The 14,850-nt window shown below is 33.9% G+C and overlaps 2 long non-coding RNA genes across 7 annotated transcripts in view; both read right to left on the bottom strand.

Moving 5' to 3' along the window:
- Window positions 1-3,768: 3,768 nt before the first annotated feature.
- The window catches only part of LOC8289589, a 31,811-nt gene continuing 20,729 nt past the window's right edge, over window positions 3,769-14,850 (bottom strand). For all 3 annotated transcript variants that reach the window (XR_007217509.1, XR_007217510.1, XR_007217512.1), the window contains one exon: window positions 3,769-4,023. This is a non-coding gene — a long non-coding RNA (uncharacterized LOC8289589). The remainder of the gene's footprint in view (window positions 4,024-14,850) is intronic.
- LOC107261933 lies at window positions 10,811-14,033 on the bottom strand. Of its 4 annotated transcripts, none has more exons than XR_007217514.1 (5): window positions 13,360-14,028; window positions 13,150-13,234; window positions 12,431-13,020; window positions 12,219-12,336; window positions 10,811-12,143 (listed from the first exon to the last, which is right to left on the bottom strand). It is a non-coding gene; the product is annotated as an uncharacterized LOC107261933 (long non-coding RNA). The 4 variants fall into 4 exon arrangements; XR_001535840.2 differs by having other exon boundaries at window positions 12,552-13,020; window positions 13,360-14,020; XR_007217515.1 differs by having other exon boundaries at window positions 10,811-11,289; window positions 12,219-13,020; window positions 13,360-14,033.

The following is a 14,850-nucleotide window of genomic DNA, read 5'->3' as shown; positions in this document are numbered from 1 at the left end:
ATTAAGTCCTAAAGAAGTTTGTGAATTACAAAAAGTTGTAAAGGACCGAATGGAAGCATATGAGAAAGAAAAAAGAAAGTGTGAGAGTGCATATGAAAAAGAAAAGGTGCACAAGCAAAAGGGGAGTTGTGTGGAAAATAATGAGGGGGGAGAGCAACGAGTGGTAAAAGGAGAGTTTAGCGAGGGTTTGCGCAAGAATGTGAGCAAAAGAACGAGTAAGGCGCAAGAAAAAGGGGAGGCAAGCGAGAAAAAAGTGAGTTTCTTAGTTAGAGAGCGAGACATGAGAAAGGCTTTGAGTGAAAATAGGCAAGTACTTGTACTTATGTACAAGGAGACTTTATTTAACACTAATAATCTTAACTCTTCTCTTCCTAGTGTGTTTGTAAGTGTTTTGCAGGAATATGACGATGTGTTTCCCGAGGAGTTACCTAGTGGGTTGCCACCACTAAGGGGGATAGAGCACCAAATTGACTTTGTGCCGGGGTCATCCATTCCAAATAGACCAGCCTAGAGAGTCAATCCGGAGGAGACCAAAGAGCTGCAACGCCAAGTTGAGGAACTACTAAGTAAAGGTTATGTTAGGGAAAGTCTTAGCCCATGTGCTGTTCCTGTTTTGTTAGTCCCTAAGAAAGATGGGTCTTGGCGTATGTGTATTGATTGTCGTGCAATTAACAAGATTACCATTAAATATCGTCATCCTATTCCTAGGTTAGATGATATGTTAGATGAATTACATGGAAGTGTTATCTTTACTAAAATTGATTTGAGAAGTGGCTATCACCAAATTAGAATGAATATAGGTGATGAGTGGAAAACAGCATTCAAAAACTAAATTTGGTTTGTATGAGTGGTTGGTCATGCCTTTTGGCTTAACTAACGCACCAAGTACTTTTATGAGACTAATGAACCATGTTTTGCGTGCGTATATTGGTAAATTTGTGGTAGTATACTTTGATGATATTTTGATTTATAGTAAGAGCTTTAGTGAGCATGTTGAACATGTTCGGATGGTGTTGATGGTTTTGCGTGAGAATTCTTTATATGCTAACCTTGCTAAGTGTGATTTTTGCACAAACAAACTTGTGTTTCTTGGTTTTGTTGTTAGTAAAAATGGAATTCAGGTCGATGAAGATAAGGTAAAAGCAATTAAGGAGTGGCCAACACCAAAGAATGTTAGTGATGTGAGGAGCTTTCATGGGCTTGCAAGCTTCTATAGGAGGTTTGTCAAGGACTTCAGTACCCTTTGCGATAGCTACTAATGTCACACGTCCAGTAACCATCGCAGGAATACGGGTACCATCAATAGCTCCAATGCAATCCTAAACTAATATAAAAAAAACTTGAAATTTTAAAATGGAGAAAATTTATAAAATAGAGAAAATTTAAGTATAATTTTCTTATCTTTTCTACTCTTTTTAGTAGTATTATTTGCAAATTAAACACCTACTCTCTATTAATCAAGCATTTTAATTTAATTTTTGACACTAAAGCCACCATATGAGGGCTAAAGTTGATATTTGATTGATTTTTTCAAATTATTTTCATCTTTAAACTTTTGTTCCTCTTCTTTTTCTTTTTCATTTTGGATTTTTTATGATATATTTGTGAAAATTTGGTTTTTCTTGCTTACTGTGAGTTGAACTCACGTTAGTTCGACCCGTACTTATGCGCCATTGGATTCGTCGTGTTTCAAAGAAAACATCAATGCTTTGACTTTTTAAGGCTTCTAAACCTCGCTCGCATAACCTCATCCATTTGAGTTTGTTGATGGTGACGATGAAGTGCTCGTTTTTGCCGCTTCTTCGCTTAAAGTATAACAACTCTTCTTCTGCACCTCTGGCGGAAAATCCTCGACTTAAAGACATGATTAATCAAATGGACAAGATGCAAAAACTTCTCAATAATGGGAAGCCATCCAAAGTGGATCTTCTTGGCCTGTAGAAATTTGATGGTTCCGATGATCCTTAGGCTTTCTTGAATGCTTACTAATTCGGTACCTGCACTAATATGACCAAGCAGCAGGCGTCTACTTGATCGGTATTGTTGCCTGTTGGAACTAGCAATTGAATGAAAAACTAATAGACAATTGGAAAGATATAACCGAGAGATTTATAGGCCAATATGGGTACAGAGCACTAAAGTTCAAGTGAGTACTTGGGACTGGGCAGCCACAAGGAAACTATCCAATGAAACCATCTCTAATTTTGAGATTTCGCATAAAATGGCGAAGATGACCACTAAACCAATAGAGGGACTAGATGCACTAAGGAGGCTAGGCAGCCTAGGCCAGGGTACTTCATAAACCTTCCTTATTCGTACCTAATTTTCGAAACCTATTATTGACCCGACATCTTGGGTGGTGATTCCACTTCTTCAATTGTCAAATGAATATTGTGGTCTTTTAGGTTCCTCGACCGAATGACTCATTTCAAAACGAGCCTAAAAATTCTATAACAACGTGATGAGGATGCGAATCACTTGGGGTTGGCCCTAAAAACCTACTAGTGCTCATAAACTCATAGGTCTATGATAAACTAATTCATCGATTTCTTATATATATGAAATTAAATTATGTAGTATTAAATTCATCAGTTGGATGAATCACTAAATAAATTAATGTAGTGATACTCATCAATCTTTTATAGGACTAGAATTACATATGAAATTATAATAAAATTAGGATTGAATTAAGATTAAAAATTATATTCAATTAAATAATTAGATTAACTAAAGGTTTTTAGTTCTTTTAAAAAGAATTTCTTCTCTTTTACTATATAAGAATGTGTGAGCACAATAGGTTTTTAGGCTCGGCCCTAGTTGATTTACGACCACATCGTTGTGTCAAGGAACCGTTCTTAGTACTAGGTCCATTTTGAAATAAGTCATATGGTTAAGAGACCTAAAGGACCACAATGATCATGTGAAGTGGAGTCAACACCCTAAACGTCGAGACAAATTGAAGAGTAAGAATGGTAGCTTTATACCCCTCGCGGAGAGCCTAAAATTCTCCCTCCCCAATAGCAAAGATTATGGGGGCTCAGGGTATGAATAAGGAATGCATGAATGCATCCGCTAGAGTAAATGAATGTTTGCTAGTCACTTCTACTTATTTAAGCACGAACTTTTTTATCTTATATAATATGTGAGGTCAACAAACAATTCTAACTTGGAAAAAGGTACATTGTTACCCGAAACCAGTCCTAGAATGAGGTACTTTGGTACTTTAGATACTATCTAGGTGTGGGATTCATAATCTTAGCATTTTAAAGTGATTGAAAAATTCTAAGTTAATTTTATTATTCTCTTAGACATGCGCGGGAAGCTTTCATTGGTAAGCTTTGTTCATTTTATGTTTGGCATGTGGGGTGATTGAAAAATTCTAAGTTAATTTTATTATTCTCTTAGACATGTGTAGTGTAAATCTAAAAGCAATAGAATAAAACATTTATAGAAAGGGAGAGGAGAAAAGAGAATTCTAGAAAGGGATTAAGGAGACCGGAGCGATCAAGGGAAATTAATTACAACCACTGCCAAAATAATCAAATAAAGAGGTATATTAGCACTCAAAGCTAGTTCTGACGGAAGGTACTTTGGTAACTCAGATTTTTTGTCTTTCACATGCAAGGTGGCCAAATTTGAATCCAATTTTATTACCTAAAATTTAAGTGGTAAATTAGCATTTTAAAGTGAATGCATATATGAGGTGCCAGAAGCTTACTTTGGTAAGCTTTATTGATTTTATGTTAGGCATGCTGAATGATCGCTCATAAATTCTAAATTGATTTTAGTCCCTTAAACATGTGTGGTGAAAATCTAAAAACAATAAAATAAAACATACATAGAAGGGAGGAGGAGAAAAGAGAAATCTAGAAAGGGATTAAGGAGATCGGGGCAATTAAGGGGGAATTAATTACAACCATAGCTTAAAAGCCTCAAAAAGTCAAATAAGGAATAAATAAATTAATCCTAAAAGTCCATAAAATACCGCTTAGGATATCAAAACTGGGTAATTAGCACCTGTCACTGTGAAAAGAATTAGATTAGTAAACAAAATTAGCAAATAAAAATGCAAATAAACAAATAAATTATAAAATAAACAGAAATTAAAAGCAAATTAAGAATAATATTAAATATATAAAATAATAGTAAATACGGAAAATGAGATAACAGAAAATAAACTTGTCTTTGGAGGCAACACGACCTGTTCATTTAGTACTTGCACTCGCATAGAAAGCTAAATCAACACAAAAATAAAGTGTTTCACTCGGTAACCATTAAAAAATCAAGTAATACTTTAATATCTTGATCATTATATTAATTGCCATCTATTCACTTTTCACACAATCTTTTTTTTAAGAAAGAGCCTCTTTTTTCTTTGTCTAATTATCATAATAATTTACTATTTTGACTAAGCAATTGATAGACTCGTCTCAAATAAAGAGATGTATATATAGCACATTGATTAGATGACTGGACAACAATTAAGCTGTTGAAACTCACCTGCTGAACTTTTTAAGTCTTTCTCCTTTGAAGGGTCAGGAGGCTGTGGTTCTGCTCAGTTCGTGCATTCCTGCCGAGAGAGTGCTGCAATATATGAGTGAGCTTGGAGTCCTGATAGGGTATATTTAATTTTAAGCATTCATTGGATATTAACAACTGCAAGCAATGTGTCAGTTCATGTAAGTTCGCAGGCTAAAAAGAGAGAAGAAAACATTCAGGATAGAGAAATTGCAGGCTCATTTCCAACATCAGCATTGCCAATTTCTGCCAAATGCAGCTGTAACCAATTCAAGCGCCTAAGCTCAGCTTATGTGAATAACAAATAAAACTGCGTCCTACTGATGACGGATACAAAGCATAGTTCATTAATCTGCTATCTTTGCTCTCTAAAAGTTTTCTGCCAGGAAACTTGTTGCTCCGGTTCAATAATGCCCTCCTCATCCTCAAGATTATATTCAGCTGAAGAAAATGAAAATGAATTTCCTAATATTACAGAGAACCAAATGAACTGCAAATATTATACTGTAAAGGAAGTGCTGATTCCCGTGTAGGTGATGATATTTGTGGAGGTCTAACAAAGGAACCTGTGTAAACATGACCCACATTTTGATCCTATTTGATTATAATACTATCTGAAGTATTGGAGTACTGAAATGCCCATGAAGAAAGAGAAGCCAAGTATGAACTTTGTCCTGAAACTGTTCAGGAGGTTACAGAACATAAAGAGAAACCAAGGCCAGTAGAAGCTGTCTAAATATGATCTAGATGAAATAGATAGCTGCTACAATTGGTAGAGGTATAGATGCAAGTACCGCAAAAACCATAAAAAGAAAGATAAAACTTTGACCTCATCTGATCTTTGTGGAGGTCTAATAAAGGAAGCAAAGCCGCTCTATTCTTAAAATTTGAAACTTGGATCAGCATATTCTTAAAATTCGAAACTCCTTCAGTTCTGTAACCTGAAATTTTACCAATCACATCATTATCCTTCTAAGAACTCCGAAAAAACACCAGAAGAATCTCTAGAGGCAAGCACGATCTCAATCTGCGGAAACATATACCACTTCTAGACTTCTTAATGACAGAAAATCAACCCAAGTGACAGTAATACCATAGCAAGTAACAAAACAAACAACAAGATCTAAGATTGAAATTACACTAGCCTTACCTCTTCAGAATGCTCAGGGGGTGAAAAAGAGAAGGAACCTGTTTACCAGAGAAAGAAGTCTACAATATGTAACATAAGGGATTATTCCACATTGGTGACGTAAAAACTTTCATTATAGGAAAGAATAAATATTACAAAAATTGACACCTTGAAAAGCTGTCCCTGTTATGTTCTCTTACTATATGGTTCATCGAGGAGAAAACCTGTAAATGATAATAATCAGCATTGCAATTAACCAAGAAATAAAATCAGGGTAAACCTCGTAGAACACAACTCACAGAATTAATCACTCGAACAGCAGTGAATGACGATTGAATAAGATCATCTTTATTGGAAATGCAATCGTCTCAAATAAAGAAATCAACCAACCATAATTCAATCGCAAGAAAATCTAAGAGGAGAAAGGAAGAAACAGAAGATAAATCACTTGGTAAGTTTAATCTTTTCCAGTATACATAAGGAAAGATCATGAGCTTCGATATTAAGGAAATAAATTCAATAAACAACAACAATACTGACAGAAATCTCAGGATAAGAACAATGCAGCATCCGAGAGAGAGAGAGGAGTGTTGAGAGAGAATGGCTTCTACTGATTTTGCAGGTATGAGGACGAAGAAGAAGAGATTTGTTTCTCTTCCTCTTTAATGACAAAACAAACGGGCAACTTAGTGTTGTGCATTTGAATTTTACCGATTCGCATATTCAGATCGACGATCCAGTCGACGGTCACAGTGGAATGGGTTCCTTTGTCAAAGTTTTGAAAAAAACGGCATTTTTTTTGTTTCTGGTAAGTTAATTAATTTCTGCAAACATAATAAAGGAGGAAGGTTAAAAAAGGAATTTTGCACATATGCCCTTTACGTACGACGTAACGTTTCTTCAACGGTTGCTCATATTTGGCAATTCTTGTGCTAAACTGCTCATCAACTGTGGCTTTGCTGAACTCTGAAGCTATTTTATTTATTGTATCTTTTTTCTTTCATATGGTAAATATCCGAATTGAAAAAAAAAAAAATCAATCAATTGTTATTTTTTATTTGCAAACTAATTCTATATTTCTTTTAGAAGCAATGGGAACAGCTAGGATAAGAATACCAAACTCGAGTTCGATTAAAATTATCTGATTTTTTTTTTAAATTATTTAAAAAATTATCTTTGTTATATAAATTCATTCTATATCCAAACAAGAACCAACATATATATTATTCGAATTTGATAAAAGTATATAACAATTAAATAAATTATATAGATATTTAAATAGGTAGCAGTTACCTTACCCGTTAAATATTTATTTATATAAATATTCGAATAATTAAATGGGTACTTGATAACTCGGTCAAGGATTGAGCTATCAATAAGATCTTCAAAGGTTGATTCGATCTCCAGAGTACCTGTAAAGATAGTTAGAAAGCGACGGACGGGATTGTCCAGCCACTTACTTCGATAATTAAGTCAGTAATTTGTGAAAGGGTGGCTTAAGTATATTGAAAGTGTAAAGTTAATGTATCTGAAAATATAGTGTAGTGCTTCCTTGTATAGACGTTTGATAGTCTATTTGAAGTAAAACTTTGCAAATGTAGATCGGGTTAGATATAATAAGACTTATTCTCTTTGTTGTCTCAAGAGTTTTAGGTCGGGTCAGACTCTCTAACTAGAGCCCGTCCATGATACTATCTCTTAGAATTTCTGTTGTTGTGGATATAAACTTGGTCAATTTCGTCTTTCTCGGGCATGACAGGTTGACCTATAATGCTCTGATATACTTATTTATAATAATTAAATTTTGAAATATACTAACAGAAAAACTGAATCTAAACTATATAATTTTAAATGGGATCGAGTACCAGATTCAAGTAATCTATATTTATATTCATTTAAATAATTATTCTGTTAGGAAGCGGGTATACAAGGGTTCACATCCGAAATCGACACAAGTATATTAGAATTCAAGTTCAAACTCGTCCCAAATTTTTTTACAATTATCTAAACTCGTTCTATTAGAGTTCGGTCGAATTGGATATACGAAAATATCCACCCAACTAATATTGCTAAATAAGATTTGATATTTAATACCGTTTTTAAAAATGGTACAAGTTTCATCATTTATTTATTGGAACTTATGTTTTATTTTTTTGCAATTACCTTTACAATGCATTCAAAAGAAAATGCAAGATACCAATTGTTACATTATAATTGTTGGCATGTGATTCTATTTAAGTTCTTACATCAATAATGAAAATATAACAACCTAGCATATATCAACTTAATTAAAGTTTTCAGTGCGAGTGTTCTTTCTCTATTTGTGACTCAAAAAAAGCATTTTTAGCATAATGTAGGCCTATTTTCCAAAATTTGGTAAAATGATTTATATTATCTTTAATACTCTAATTTATGTTATACTTTTAAAATATATCTTCTACTAATTAATACAATTGCATTACTTAATCTTATTAATTTTATATTAATTATTAATAACAAATTCGTCTATCAAAAGATTATCTAAATCTTAATACATTTGTATATAAATACAAGTTAATTTACTCAGATTTGGACAAATTTACAATTTTAATCTTGTCCTTTAAAAGTAAACTAATTGTTAGATAGAGTCCTTTATCCCTTAGAGTTCTCTCATCTCTTATATCTCTTATCCTTTTTCCCCACAAATGGCATTAATTGATAACTCGGTCAATAGGGGCGAGCTATTAATAAAGATCTTTGAAGGCTATCTCTCAAACTTTTGTTCCTTTTCTTTTTCTTTCTTTTTTCCATTTTGGATTTTTTGTGCTATGTTTGTGGTTTTTCTTGCTTTATGGGCGTTGAACTCAAGCTAATTCGACCCATACTTGCGCGCTATTGGATTTGTCCCATTTCTAAGAAAACATCAACGCTTTGATTTTTTAAGGCTTCTAAACCCCGAGCTCGCACAACCTCATCCATTTGAGTTTGTTGATGGTAACAATGAAGTGCTGTCACTTCTTTGCTTAAAGCATACTAGCTCTTTTTCTGCACCTTTGGCGGAAAATCCTCCACTCAAAGACATGATACAAATGGACAAGATGCAAAAGTTGCTCAAGAATGGGAAGCCATCCAAAGTGAATCTTCTTGACCTGTAGAAATTCGATTGTTCTGATGATCGGCTTGCTTGAATGCTTACTAATTCGGTTACTAAGCAGCAGATAGTCTTTTAGCCTTTACTTGATTGGTATTGTTGCTTGTTGGTACTAGGAGTTGAATGAAAAATTAAGAGACAATTGGAAAGATATGACTAAGAGATTTGTAGTATGGAGCACTGAACTAGAAGTGAGTACTTGGTACTGGGAAGCCACAGGGAAACTATCCAATGAGACCATCTCTAATTTTGAGATTTCGCATAAAGTGGCGAAGATGACCATTAAATTAGAGGGACCAGATATAATAAGGAGGCTAGGCAGCCTAGGCCAGGCACTTCATAAACCTTCCTTATTCGTACCTAATTTTTGAAACCTATTACTTAACCCAGCATCTTGGATGGCGATTCCACTTTTTCGATTATCAAATGAATATTGTAGTCTTTTTAGGTTCCTCGACCGAATGACTCATTTCAGAACGAGCCTAGAAATTCTTTAACAACATGACAAGGATGCCAATCACTTGGGGCTGGGCCTGAAAACCTACTAATGCCCATAAACTATATCATAGTATGATAAAAGTAATTCATCAATTTCTTATATATAAATGAAATTAAATTATGTAGTATTAAATTCATCAATTGGATGAATCACTAATTAAATTAATGTAGTGATACTCACCACTATGTGTGAGCACAATAGGTTTTTAGGCTCGGCCCTAGTTGATTTATGACATGATCATCGTGTCGAGGAACCGTTCTTAGTACTAGGTCCATTTTGAAATAAGCCATCTGGTTGAGAAACCTAAAGGACCACAATGATCATGTGACCATCAAAAAAGTGGAGTCGACACCCTAAACATCGAGACAAATTGGAGAGTAAGAATGGCAGCTTTATACCCCTTGCGGAGAGCCTAAAATTCTCCCTCCCCAATATCAAAGAATATGGGCTCAGGGTATGAATAAGAAATGCATGATGCACATGCCTAGGCATGAGCTTAACCTCCGCTAGAGTAAATGAATGTTTACTAGTCTAATAAAATTACCTTAATCTAGTCACTTCTACTTATTTAAGCACGAATCTTTTTAAACAATTCTAACTTGGGAAAAGGTACATTGGTACCCAAAACTAGTCTTAGAATGAGGTACTTTGGTACTTTAGATACTATCTAGGTGTGGGATTCATAATCTTAGCATTTTAAAGTCTATAGTCTCGGGAAGCTTACATTGGTAAACTTTGTTCATTTTATGTTGGGCATGTGGAGTGATCGAAAAATCCTAAAACCAATAAAATAAAACATATATAGAAAGGGCTGGAGGAAAGAAAATCTTAGAAAGGGATTAAGGAGACCGGGGCGATCAAGGGAGAATTAATTACAACCACGACCAAAATAATCAAATAAAGAATTAACTAATTAATTAACTAAACTAATTCTAAAAGTCTAAAGAAGAGCGCTATAGAAGGAGGTATATTAGCACTCGAGACTAGTTCTGACGAAAAGTACTTTGGTAACTTAAGTTTTTTATCTTCACATGCTAGGTGACCAAATTAGAGTCCAATTTTATTACCTAAATTTAAGTGGTAAATTCATTTTAACTTAGCATTTTAAATTGAATGCATATATGAGGTGGGAGAGGCTTACATTAGTAAGCTTTATTCATTTTATGTTAGGCATGTGGGATGATTATTCATAAATTCTAAGTTGATTTTAGTCCCTTAAACATGTGTGGTGAAAATCTAAAAATAATAAAATAAAACATGCATAGAAAGGGGGAGAGGAGAAAAGAAAAATCCAGAAAGGGATTAAGGAGATCAGGACAATTAAGTGGGAATTAATTACAACTATAGCTTAAAAGCCTCAAAAAATCAAATAAGGAATTAACTAATTAATTAGCTAAATTAATCCTAAAAGTCAATAAAGGACCGCTTAGGATATCAAAACTGGATAATTAGAATCTATCACTATGAAAAAAATTAGATTAGAATTAACAAATAAAAGTGCAAATAAACAAATAAACTATAGAATAAACATACATTGAAAGCAAATTAAGAATAATATTAAATAATAGAAAATAAACATGTCTTTGGAGGCAACACAACCTGTTAATTTAGTACTTGCACTCGCATAAAAAGCTAAACAAACACAAAAATAAAATGTTTCACTCGGTAACCATTAAAAAATCAAGTGATGAACTTTAATATTTTGATCGTTACATTAATTACCATCTATTCATTTTCCACCTAATCTTTTTTTCATAAAAAGCCCTTTTTTGACTAATTATCATAATAATATACAGTTTTGATTAAGCAATTGATAAACTCGTTTCAAATAAAGAGATGTATATATGGCACATTCTCACTGGACAACAATTAAGCTGCTGAAACTCACCTGCTGAACTTTTCAAGTCTTTCTCCTTTGAAGGGTCAAGAGTTGGTTATGCTTCCAGCCTGGTTACTTCCTTTTGTATATGATTTACAAATGATGGCAGTTCGTGCATTCCTGCCGAGAGAGTGCTGCAATATGTGAGTGAGCTTGGAGTCCCGGTAGGGTATATTCAATTTAAGCATTCATTGGATATTAACAACTGTAAGCAATGTGTCAGTTCATGTAAGTTTAGGCTATTGGGGTACTGATATTTGTGGAGGTCTAATAAACCAGTGGAAACATGACCCACATTTTGATCCTATTTGATTATAGTACTATCTGAAACTGTTCAGGTTACAAAAAAACTTAAACAGAAACCAAGGCCAGCAAAAGCTGTCTAAATATGGTCTAGATGAAATAGATAGCTGCTACAATTGGTAGAGGTATAGATGCAAGTACCGCAAAAACCATAAAAAGAAAGATAAAACTTTGACCTCATCTGATCTTTGTAGAGGTCTAATAAAGGAAACAAAGCCGATCTATTCTTAAAATTTGAAACTTGGATCAGCATATTATTAAAATTCGAAACTCCTTCAGTTCTGTAACCGGAACTTTTACCAATCACATCATTATCCTTCTAAGAACTCAGAAAAACGCCAGAAGAATCTCTAGAGGCAAGCACGATCTCAATCTGCGGAAACATATACCACTTCTAGACTTCTTAATGACAGAAAATCAACCCAAGTGACAGTAATACCATAGCAAGTAACAAAGCAAACAACAAGATCTATGATTGAAATTACACTTCAGAATGCTCAGGGGTGAAAAGAGAAGGAACCTATTTACCAGAGAAAGAAGTCTACAATATGTAACATAAGGGATTATTCCACATTGGTGACGTAAAAACTTTCACTATAGGAAAGAATAAGTATTACAAAAATTGTCATCTTGAAAAGCTGTCCCTGTTATGTTTTCTTACTATATGGTTCATCGAGGAGAAAACCTGTAAATGATAATAATCAGCATTGCAATTAACCAAGAAATAAAATCAGGATAAACCTCGTAGAACACAACTCACAGAATTAATCACTCGAACAGCAGTGAATGACGATTGAATAAGATCATCTTTATTGGAAATGCTATTTCCCAGAACAACTTCCTGCAAGCCCTCCAATGTACAAACTGCATCAAATGATCTACAACAAACCAAAACAAAAATCACTTGTAGAACAACTTATCCCACAACCCACAACTTCATCAAGAAGTTGAACATGAGCAAATTTTGCTTACTTTTTACAGTTACACTCTCCAAAGCATCATTTTCTTTTTATAGTTACACTCTCCAAAGCAACTTCATAAAAAATCCATCAATGTTCATATTGAAAACATCCCCCATTATTAACATTCTCACCTGGTTCCATATCCAAATCAATCTCACCTCCTCTAACTCCTCTTCTTCCTTCTCAACAGCATCAACAATCTTTTTTGAATAGATTGCATTTCTCTTGCAGCTTGGCAATGGACTACGCTGCATCTCGGTCACCTAGACTATGACTTTCCTTTTGCAATACTTCTAGAGCTCCAAGTTGCTCTTGAGATGTTCGAGTTTTCGGATTTCATGCATTAGAGTAAAAGGTGCAGTTGATGATGGCCCTACCATAGTTTTCCTTGCTCTGTCGCAGCTGTTTATCTACTTGTTCTCAAGTTTTCATAATAATGCATCAGCGTAGGAGAGAGAGACAGTTCTTTACTGATGGACGTGGTGTTGATTCCAATGTGCTTGAAGCCGTTTGGTCCTCTTGAAGTTTTTTCTGCAACTCATCCACTTGAGATTGTGCAAAATCTCTCTGGCGCCTCAGTTCTTTAATTTCTCTCTCCATCTAACCCAACAAAATGATGAGGTACACATTCATTAGATGACTGTAAAATTCAACTAAGCTGCTGAAAACTTAACAAAACAGCACGAGAAAGAAAAAGAAAAAAAGGAAAACTAAAAAGCAAGTATTTACAATTTCGATAAGCAGTACCAGGTCCAGATTAAGCAATCGTCTCAAATAAAGAAATCAACCAACCATAATTCAATCGCAAGAAAATCTAAGAAGAGAAAGGAAGAAACAGAAGATAAATCACTTGGTAAGTTTAATCTTTTCCAGTATACACAAGGAAAGATCATGAGCTTCGATATTAAGGAAATAAATTTAATAAACAACAATACTCACAGAAATCCCAGGATAAGAACAATGCAGTATCCGAGAGAGAGAGAGGAGTGTTGAAAGAGAGAGAGCGGCTTCTACTGATTTTGCAGGTATGGGGACGAAGAAGAAGAGATTTGTTTCTCTTCCTCTTTAATGAAAAAGCAAACGGGCAACTTAGTGTTGTGCATTTGAATTTGTGAGCCCTAACGGCTAGTTTCATTTTGTTTGTGTTTTTATTTGAATTACTTTTATTATCGATTCGCATATTCATATCGACGATCCAGTCGACGGTCACAGTGGAATGGGTTCCTTTGTCAAAGTTTTGAAAAAAACGGCATTTTTTTTTTCTGGTAAGTTAATTAATTTCTGCAAACATAATAAAGGAGGAAGGTTAAAAAGGAATTTTGCACATACGCCCTCTACGTACGACGTATCGTTTCTTCAACGGTTGCTGTTATTTGGTAATTCTTGTGCTAAACTGCTCATCAACCGTGGTTTTGTTGATCTCCGAAGCTATTTTATTTATTTTATCGTTTTCTTTTATACGGTAAATATCTGAATTGAAAAGAAATCAATCAATTGTCATTTTTTATTTGCAAGCTAATTCTATATTTTTTTTTAGAAGCAACGGAAACAGCTAGGATAAGAATATCAAACTCGAGCTCGATTAAAATATACATATTTAAATTTTTTTCAAATTTGTTTAAAAAATTATTTTTGTTATATGAATTCATTCCATATCCAAACAGGAATCAACATATATATTATTTGAATTTGATAAAAATATATAGCAATTAAATAAATTATATGGATATTTAAATAGGTAGCATTTACCTTATCTGTTAAATATACATTTATATAAATATTCGAATAATTAAATGGGTACTTGATAACTCGATCAATGATTGAGCTATCAATAAGATCTTTAAAGGTTGATTTGACTCCAGAGTACCTGTAAAGATGGTTAGAAAGCGACAGACGTGATTATCCAACCACTTACTCCGATAATTAAGTCACTAGCTTGTGAAAGGGTGGCTTAAGTATATTGAAAGTGTAAAGTAGCATGTATTTGAAAATATGGTGTAGTAGTTCTTTAAATAGACGTTTGATAGTCTAGTTGAAGTAAAATCTAAAAGTGGTTATTCTAGAAAAGGTGAACCATATGAGGAAGCATTGTAAGCAAATATGGAAGAAATTCTAAAAGTGGTTATTCTAGAAAAGGTGAACCATATGAGGAAGCATTGTAAGCAAATATGGAAGAAATTCTAAAAGTGGTTATTCTAGAAGAATCTATAAAGGTAACAAGTCTGATTTAGAAGTAGATAGAAATAGAAGATGGTGAAAAGGCGACAGTCCATATTCAAGGGGAGTTCAACAACGTCAAGAGCTGGAGAATAAGAAAGATAGAAGATCTAGGTAAAGTGGTGTTGAGTGCAATAATTTTGGCAAACGAGACCATTATGCCCGAGACTGTCGATATAAAAGAGCCGAAGTAAATATAGCAACATCTACACA

The sequence above is a fragment of the Ricinus communis genome, chromosome 9 (assembly GCF_019578655.1).
Source record: "Ricinus communis isolate WT05 ecotype wild-type chromosome 9, ASM1957865v1, whole genome shotgun sequence".
Classification (NCBI taxonomy): domain Eukaryota; kingdom Viridiplantae; phylum Streptophyta; class Magnoliopsida; order Malpighiales; family Euphorbiaceae; genus Ricinus; species Ricinus communis.
The sequence above is the reverse complement of the archived record's forward strand: the minus strand, read 5'-3'. Positions and strand labels throughout refer to the sequence as shown.